The 9,343-nt window shown below is 36.8% G+C and overlaps 1 long non-coding RNA gene across 1 annotated transcript; it reads left to right on the top strand.

Annotated features, from left to right (window-relative positions):
• Positions 1–6,191: 6,191 nt before the first annotated feature.
• On the top strand, positions 6,192–8,728 carry LOC307131907. Its single transcript, XR_013817243.1, has 3 exons — positions 6,192–6,226; positions 6,407–6,468; positions 8,264–8,728. It is a non-coding gene; the product is annotated as an uncharacterized lncRNA (long non-coding RNA).
• Positions 8,729–9,343: the final 615 nt, after the last annotated feature.

Genomic DNA, 9,343 nt, shown 5'->3' on the forward strand with positions numbered 1-9,343 from the left:
TCTATATTTTAGTTCAAAAATATTAATTGAATATTTTGAGATATTTTGGTACTAAATTAAAATACAATCTGTGCAATAATTATGGTCCTGACCACTTAAAATATTTTTCTTCTAATATTTTTCTTATTTATATTACAATTAGTATTAAGGTTGAATTAGAGAATTCTTATTCAAAGAGGCAAATTAGAGTCATTTTGTGGCTTGAAAAATAATAATTTCCATTTGTAATGCCATTACCCACTGGTGCCTTTATGGCTCTTTAATCAATATACATGTATCAAATCTAGTTGCTCAAAAAAGTATTGCAGTTTTGCATTTTAATAAATATTTTGATATGATCAAACACTAGATTTCTTTAAATGGGAAATTTTAAAATGTTAATAACGTACATATCCTTATTTCCTTATATGTACAGCAGGCAATGAATTGATACTGAAATCGATATACGATATAATCTTATATGTACAGCAGGCTATGAATTGATACTGAAATCGATATAATCGTACGGTAATTGGTTAAGTACCCCCCCCCCCCCCCCCAAAAAAAAAAAAGAAAAGAAAATCTCACTCCAACCTGATCTCAAAAGTTGGCAACCCTGGCTGTGCAACGCATTTTAAAGCCACAATATGTAATTTTTCGCCTCTAGAGGTCGCTAGAGGTGTCGGATTCTGCAGTTGCTCTCCACAGACTGCGCTGAGTAAAAGCATGATGGGAAACGACTTGTGCTGCGTCCCAATTCGCATACTATCCGTACTAAATAGTATTCGAAAAAAGAATTAGTATGTCCCAAATCGTAGTATGTTGAAAAAAGTATTCCAAAGATTCCCGGATGGTTTACTATTTCCGGTCAGAATCCGAAGTGCAGATCGATGCGCACTCTAACGGCTGATATTGCCCACAACCCATTGCGAGATGGACGAGGATTCGATTAGAACTACAAACGCGGATAAAAAGTGTTTAAAAAACTACAAACATGAAGGTTACGCGAGTCTGACGGTTAAGTGGAGAGGATTAGATAAAGTGGTTTGAGTGAGCAATTATCAGTATTTAACCGGACGAAAAGATATTTATTCAATATTATCCACATTATATTTCTCCTTCAGCAGCATTGAGAACTTTTGTAATGATACGTTTGGCCATTAACTTTGCAAACACATGAGAGGAGTCTAAAGACCCACTAAAGGCAGATCAACGAGCGACTACATTTCTCTCCGATACGGTAGGAAATTAAATTGAAAGTGGGGGATTTGAACTGTGACGATGATTGACAGTTTAAACGGTGACGGGACTCACGGAAGAGTGACGAAGTAGTATGTCCCAAAGCTTGCATACTCTTCTGCTACACACTCAAAAGTATGTACTTTTTCTTCACAAAAAGAGTACATACTTTTAGGACGTAGTATAAGTAGGCGAATTGGGACGCAGCCTTGGTGACGACACAGCTTAATGCTTATTGGTTTAAACAACCGTGATGTATGGTTCTTTTTTAAAATGTTTGATTTTAAAACTCTGATATCATGTTTTTATGTGTGAATATTCCCAAACTCTCTAACAACGATCTCTCTCTGTGGGTTATGTGATTGTTGTCATATTTATAAAAATATATATATATATATAAAAACATGTATGTAGGCCTAATTAAAGTAAAAATGATTGATAAACACGTCTTTCGAATGGAAATAAATAAAAACTTTGGGTGTCTTGTTCATAATATTTATTTTCATATAAAAGTAACATAACTTAAATTACATCCAGTTTATCAGCAACAAAGCGCACAAGTGTGAATCCCGCGATATCCGCCTTTGATCTCGCAGGTGTCTGATCCACTACGAGAAGAGAGAACTGTCCGGCTTGCCTGCACTTTTTTCACTCCTCCCCTCACTGCAGCCGCCTAGTCTCGGCTAAACTTCAGGCGAGACGCATCTCAAACAAGCCTATTGAAAGTTGATAATCAAGGGTAATTACATGTTAACCCGTCATTTACGTGTAAACGCGTGAATGATGTTGCTACGTGTTGTCGCGTGAATGACGTGTTTACACGTAATTATTGGACCATGGAGCTTTAGCACCACCTACTGGTGTGGCATAAAGCGTACCTTCCATAAGGGCAGCCATTGCTAACCAAGCCATCACCTGCTGTTAGCCTCCCATTGACTCCCATTCATTTTGGCATCACTTTGACAGCGAATAACTTCACATCTGAGGCATTTAAAGACTCCATTTGACCATTGTTTATTTCTAAAGAAACACGGCAATGTATAAAAGGCTCCATTACCTTGTATCTGACACTATCGCCCCATAGAAGCCGTTTTTGTAAAAAAAATAGGCTAACGATTGCGTCATAACCACGCGACTGTCGCATAGTAGAGAAATTACCGTATAGACACGAGGAGAAGCTCATAGGCAATCTTTTGCTGTCTATGAGGCAGTCGGGGGGACGTGGAGGCATAAAGTCAAGGGAGAAGCATGGGGAGAAGCCCATAGAGAGCCAAAAGCAACAGGACAAAATATTTCAACAACGTGATTCAGATTTCACTTTGCACAACTACTAGAAGACATACAACTGTCAGACAGGTTGCTCACGTCACATATACGTCGTCAAGCTCAGTCTGAGGCTGCGCAGTACACTCAGCCATCAATTGACTTCACTTTTCCCAGTCGAAGCCTATATGGGGTCGCTGTGTCCATTTCTTTTACTGTCTATGGTTATAATGCTACTCTAGCTCTGCGGCTACTAGACATTTGTTGCACACTGCAGAGCTAGATTGATATTGGGCATGGTAAAACATGGTAGGCCTACTCGCAGTAAATCAAGAAAAAGAGATTTAAACAATAAGACTAACTGTGTTGATATAACAATGATTAGTTTTCGGTTGATGAATGTATCCAAACAGTTGCTCACCTGTCTAATAAAACACATAATACATTAAAGCGTCTTTTGGCGGAAATCGAGGGTAACGCGGGTACGAGCGACGCATGGACACGGTTCATGTCCTGATTAAAATAGCTTATTTCTCTGGACATTCTTGGAAACCTTTGGGATAATGCAAGTACACAAGTAAACAAAATATATAACGTTTTAGTAGTTTTTGGATATTTAAATCCAAAAATCTTACATTAAATTATGTGTCTTAATATTTAATCTTAGTGAATTTTGTAAAGGGCTTAAATATAATGTACTCTGCCCATCTCTCTCCATTAAGGGTACATTAAAGTCATAAAAATAACTCCAGTATCTTTAGTGCACGCAATGAAAAACATATTGAGAAACCAAAACTAAGAGCGGAACAGAAAGTTACTTGTTGCCACAGTTGTAAAATTATACACTCACAGCCACATGATCTGCATTTTTGCATACATTTGTCTCTTATCAGTCGTAATTAGATTGGGTGCAGAGATGATTCCAGGACTTTCCAGGTGAGGAGGTGTTGAATTTCTTATTTTTTGAGCTTGGTCAATTTTGTTTGTTTTATGATTGTCTTTGAATCAGTTTTACAGGTCTGTGGTGATTCCTCTGTGGAACCTGTTGCTAGCACTAATGGGTGAGTACTAGTAGACCTTAAAATACATAAGTGAACTGTACTTGTTCATGTTTAGATTTTAAAGAGGAGAGGAGGAGAACCAATCTGCCAAGGGATTCGGCACTCGGGTCCACTGCCCTGTTCTAGTGCATTCTCTGGCAACACTGGATGCCTGGCTGGGGTCCAGTGGACCTGGAGTGGGCAGCGCCAGGTCCATATGACCTGCTGATGATGCACCAGAAAACTAGAAGCAACCGAAAACCAACAGCAAAGCCGACAACTTCCCCCAGGGGCGCAGCTAAGGGGGGGAAAGTTAGGACGATTCTAAGGGCCCACACACTTTTGGGGCCCCCTGAGATGATCTTGGATAGCTAGGTTGGTGTGGTAGAGGGCCCAACATCAAATTCTTTCATAGGGCCCAAAATTGCTAGCGGCGCCCCTGACTTCCCCTAAACCTTTTCCTTTGGTCGGCTTCTGGTTGTCTGTTCCTTTTTTGTGTAAAGAATGACTGCAACTTTTGCCCCCCCTCAAAAAAAAAAAAAAAATCAATAACAATAACAATGGAAAAACCTTGCTGAACTAAAATTAATATCTGTGTTTTTATTTTATTTGAGTAACATGGTTCCTATGCAGTTTGAAAAAGTATGGAATTTCATTTGAGTCATTTCCAGGTCTGGAAAAGTATGGAAAAAAGAAAGCAGAGTATAAAAAAATATGTGCATTTCTGGACTTTTTCCCCTATTTTGTTTTGTATATAAGAAAATTAAGAATTGAATGAAAATAAATGTATCATACAACAAGAGACAGCTGTTTAGTGATTGTCAAACATGGCTGAATGAATTCAAGGTGCACTTTTTTATTATGCAAAATGCAGGTTATAAGTGTTTGGATTTCTTTTCACAATATTCTTAGCATTGTATTAAAGAGCCTCTAAAAGGACCTTTGAAAATGTTTTAAATATACAGACTTTCGTGTGCACACGTGAAACCATTAAACTTATTGCATATCCATTTGGCGGTGTGGTATATGTTACATACAGAGTATGTGTTAAAGCAGACCTAATGGCTTGAAATATGATGTACTGCCCTAACGAAAGCCACATTTGTATATTTTTTTTATAGTAGCAATCTTTTTTTTTATAGACCATTGAACTTGGCAAATAGGCCAATGCACACAGCCGTATAGTGCCATCAACCCATTTCTTTCTATGGTTTCTTTGCCGCCTACCCTAAAGAAAGCCAAATTTTGAGCAAATAGATCTCTATTAATGTTCATCCATGCTCTTGGTTTCTTCATATTAAGATGGCAGTGACGTGATGCAGGTTATACTATATATAAAACTAGAAATTGTAATGTGTAATCACGCAAAAAATGTCAGTGTCCATGTTAATAGTTTCTTGAGGGCACAAAATGGCTTCTCGTGTGCATGCAAAAGTGCATCTTTAAATATATATATATATATATTATATTTTAGGGGCTCTGTATGTTGTCACTTTGAAAATCATTGGGAAAAATAAAACATATTTACAGACGACTGTACTACATACAAAATATAATGCTGAAAATAATGTGGTTTGAACCATTAAATATGGTCTGAAAATAGAGAGATTTGGAAATTTGAATCTGGAAAAGTATGGAATTTTGAAAATGTGTAGGAACCCTTGATTAATGAATCCATTTAAAAAAAAAAAGAAAAACAGGGTTAGAGGGAAATTGAAGGGAAAATGTATGAACATAAAATAATATATTTCAGGGGATCCATACAACATATTTGAAGTTCCACAGAAGAAGAAAAAATGAAAGGTTAGAAGGGTGATTTTCATTTTTGGATGAACTTTAAAATAATTCTTAATCTAATCTGAGTTTGCTGATGTCAATTACATTTTATCATCCACATTTATAAACATTATGTTTATAACCCCTTCTGCTCATAATTCAGGGCAGATTTAAAAGTAACCTGCTTATTCTGTACACCTGAAAACCTGCTGATCTCAAATGGAGAAAGAAATCTTAAAATAGCATAATGCAATTACAGTAACACTTTACAATAAAGTCTAATTTGTTAACATTAGTTAATGCATTACCTAACATGAGCTAACTATGCCTAATATACTTTTACAGCATTTAGTAATCTTTGTTGTGCTTTCTTGATTTTTAATGACCATCAATTAAGATTAATAAATGGTGTAGAAGTATTCTTTATTAGTTCGATGCTTAGTAAATGCAAATGGAACCTCAGTTCTGAAATTACTGGTAAGTACTTAATTTTTAAGAAAGGGTGATAAGGAGAGCTGTTTAAATAATTTCATGTTCAAGATTTCTACCAGCCCCAAATTTTGTAATATTTCTCAAACAATATTATTATTATAAAATATAAGTATTCTGAACCTAGAAAGGGATGCGAAGCAACTGGTCAGAAACAAATGTGTTATCTCAGCAAAGAAGATTTGATTTTAGTGGATTTTATGTTAACTAATAGAATATTAAAACACTGTGTCATTCATCAAGAATATAACAAACACTTCCTGTAGATGGATGGGCAGACAGAAGATCAGAAACTTACTGAGAGTGAAACTTAACTTATGAAAACTAGGGCAACAGCTGTTCAAAGATCAGTTGAGGACAGGAACAGAGTACAAGTATAAATTACGGCGAGACACATTAATCTGTCCTTCATGAGAGCCTCCTGTTGACGGATCAGCAGGGTAAGAGAATTTCTCTCAATTATTATTATTATTACTTATTATGATTGTTATTTAGAAGAATATATTCCCTAGAAGTTTTCCTAAAGTGTTTTCTATCATCACAATTGAAAGATTTTGTAATGCAAATATTATTTTGGTGGTTTGTCAGTGTGTAACCTGGAAACTGAATCATGTTAACAGGTCTATGGTGGATCCATGTGGGAGACGCCATGTAACCTTGAGTGATCTCGTCGCACTAATGTGTGAGTATACTTGATATTTCTTTCTTTTTTTAGCTACTGTAAAAGACATTACTAATTTGAACTAAACCTAAACAAACCTTGCAATGTTACATTTCATGACTTCTTTCAAGTGCATCATTGTTATACAACCCCAAATCAGAAAAAGTTGGGACAGTATGGAAAACGCAAAAAAAAAAAGAAAAAAAAGAATTGATTTCTACATTTACTTTGACTTGTATTTCATTGCAGACAATATGAACACAAAATATTTCATGTTATGTCTGGTCAACTTCATGTCATTTGTAAATATGCATCCTTTCCTGTCATTCAGACCTGCAACACATTTAAAAAAAGTTGGGACAGTAAAGCATTTACCACTTTGTAATGTTGCCATTCCTTTTCACAACACCTAAAAGACATTTAGGGACTGAAGACACCAAGTGATGAAGTGTTTCCGGTGTAATTTTGTCCCATTCTTCCTGCAAACAAGTCTTAAGGTGGGCAACAGTACAGGGTCTTCGTTGTCGCATTTTGCGCTTCAAAATGCACCACACATTCTCTATTGGAGACAGGTCGGGACTGCAGGCAGGCCAGTCAAGTACCCGTACCCTCTTCCTCCGCAGCCAGGACTTTGTAATGTGTGCATAATGTGGTTTTGCATTGTCTTGTTGAAATATGCATGGACGTCCCTGGAAAAGATGTCTTCTTGAAGGCAGCATATTGTGCTCCAAAATTTCTATGTACTTTTCAGCATTAATGGTGCCTTCACAGAAGTGCAAGTTACCTTTGCCAAGGGCACTGACACAACTCCATACCCTGACAGACCCTGGCTTTTGGACTTGTTGCTGGTAACAGTCTGGATGATCCTTTTCTTCTTTGGTCCGGAGCACACGGCGTCCATTCCTCCCAAAAAATACCTGAAATACTGATTCATCTGACCACAGTACATGTTTCCACTGTGTGATGGTCCATCCCAGATGCCTCCGAGCCCAGAGAAGTCGACGGCGCTTCTGGACACTGTTAACATAGGGCTTCCTTTTGGCACAGTACAGGTTTAACTGGCATTTGTGGATGTAACTACGTATTGTGGTACTTAACAAAGGTTTGCCAAAGTAGTCCTGAGCCCATGTGGTGATATCGCTTATAGATGAATGACGATTCTTGATGCAGTGCCGCCTGAGGGATCGGAGATCACGGTTGTTCAGCTTAGGCTTGCGCCCTTGTCCTTTACGCACTGAAATTCCTCCAGATTCCTTGAATCTTTTAATTATGTTATGCACTGTTGAATGTGAAATATCCAAATCTCTTCCTATCTTTCTTTGAGGAACATTGTTTTTAAACATTTCAATACTTTTCTCACGTATTTGTTGGCAAACTGGCGATCCTCGGCCCATCTTTGCTCCTAAAGGATTAGACCTTTCTTGGATGCTGCTTTTGTACCAAATCATAATTACAATCACCTGTTGACATCACCTGTTTCAAATCACATCATTATTTAACCCTTTTACCTCATTACTAGCCCTAATTTGCTCATGTCCCAACTTTTTTTGAAATGTGTTGCAGGTCTGAATGACAGGAAAGGATGCATATTTACAAATGACATGAAGTTGACCAGACAAAACATGAAATATTTTGTGTTCATATTATCTGCAATTAAATACAAGTCAAAGTAAATTTAGAAATCACTTCTTTTTTCTTTTTTTTTGCGCTTTCCATACTGTCATAACTTTTTCTGATTTGAGTTGTATAATTGTCACACAATTGTTATTTGACATCATCTGCAGTTCCTGTTGCTGAATGGTTTTGTTTGTTCTAGCATCATAAAGGAGGTGGAGCTCATGTAAATCCTTGCTGCCACGGGCGAGGTCATCTGGCCCAGCGCCAAGAGGAGAAACTCAGTCTCTACCTTTGTTTTGCACTGGTGTTCAGATGCGCAGAGTCCAGTGCCGTGATGCTGCGAAATCTGAAATCGTACGTGAAGCCTCAAGTCTACAAAGTGAAAAAGAAACCAGAAATCAAATGTACCAATGCATGTAATGTTAAATGTGAACGTAGCTATTCGTTTCTGCATTGCTTGGTTCAGTTGGTCCTAGGCCCATCTGATAAAAAAAAAAAAGCCTCGGAACAAAATGTAAAATAAATAAATGAAAATGAATAGCAAAATTCAACTTGTACAACTTGTACTGTTGTTTTTTTGATGATGATGATTTATTGTAACTAAGTATAGCATTTTTATTTTTAGATATTGCGAATAGAATGCAAAACATGATTAAACATGATTAAAATACGATTGTATGCCTCTGTCATTCACTGTTTTATCAATCTTTGCTTATATTATAATACAGTAAGTCTGTAACTACTAAAATTTTAATTCATAATTTGATAGTTATTGTGTACAGTAGGCTACACACATGATTTTACATTGTACTTATTTTCATGCACAGATTTAATTATCTATAATTACACTGTTGAGCCTTCCCTTACCCCTTAAACATAACCATACAACCAAACTTTACCCGTTTCCTAGACTCTGAAATCCCTCCCAACTCTTTCTTTTCTGTGAAAGCATAATCTAACGTCAAACTAATGTGTCTGCACCGGATTGGCTGCTGCAGGTCACCATATGATTTTGTGTTCTTTGAGGGGGTGTGAACAGTTTCTGTAGGAAGAGTATAAATAATGGAAGATCCACTTCTCTTAAATAAGGCTGCAATGCTCCAAAACTTCAAAAAATCATCAACATGGTAAGCTTTTTTAAACGATTTCTTCCAAGAAAATTATAAGCATATGGTAAACAGTGTTGTTATTATTGCAAATCAATGGATTCATCGGTATGTAGGGTGAATTCAGGTTGATTGGGACACTTTTTTCCAAGTCACCTCAATGGCAAAAAGTG

The sequence above is a fragment of the Gobio gobio genome, assembly GCF_949357685.1.
Source record: "Gobio gobio genome assembly, chromosome: 9".
Lineage (NCBI taxonomy): Eukaryota > Metazoa > Chordata > Actinopteri > Cypriniformes > Gobionidae > Gobio > Gobio gobio.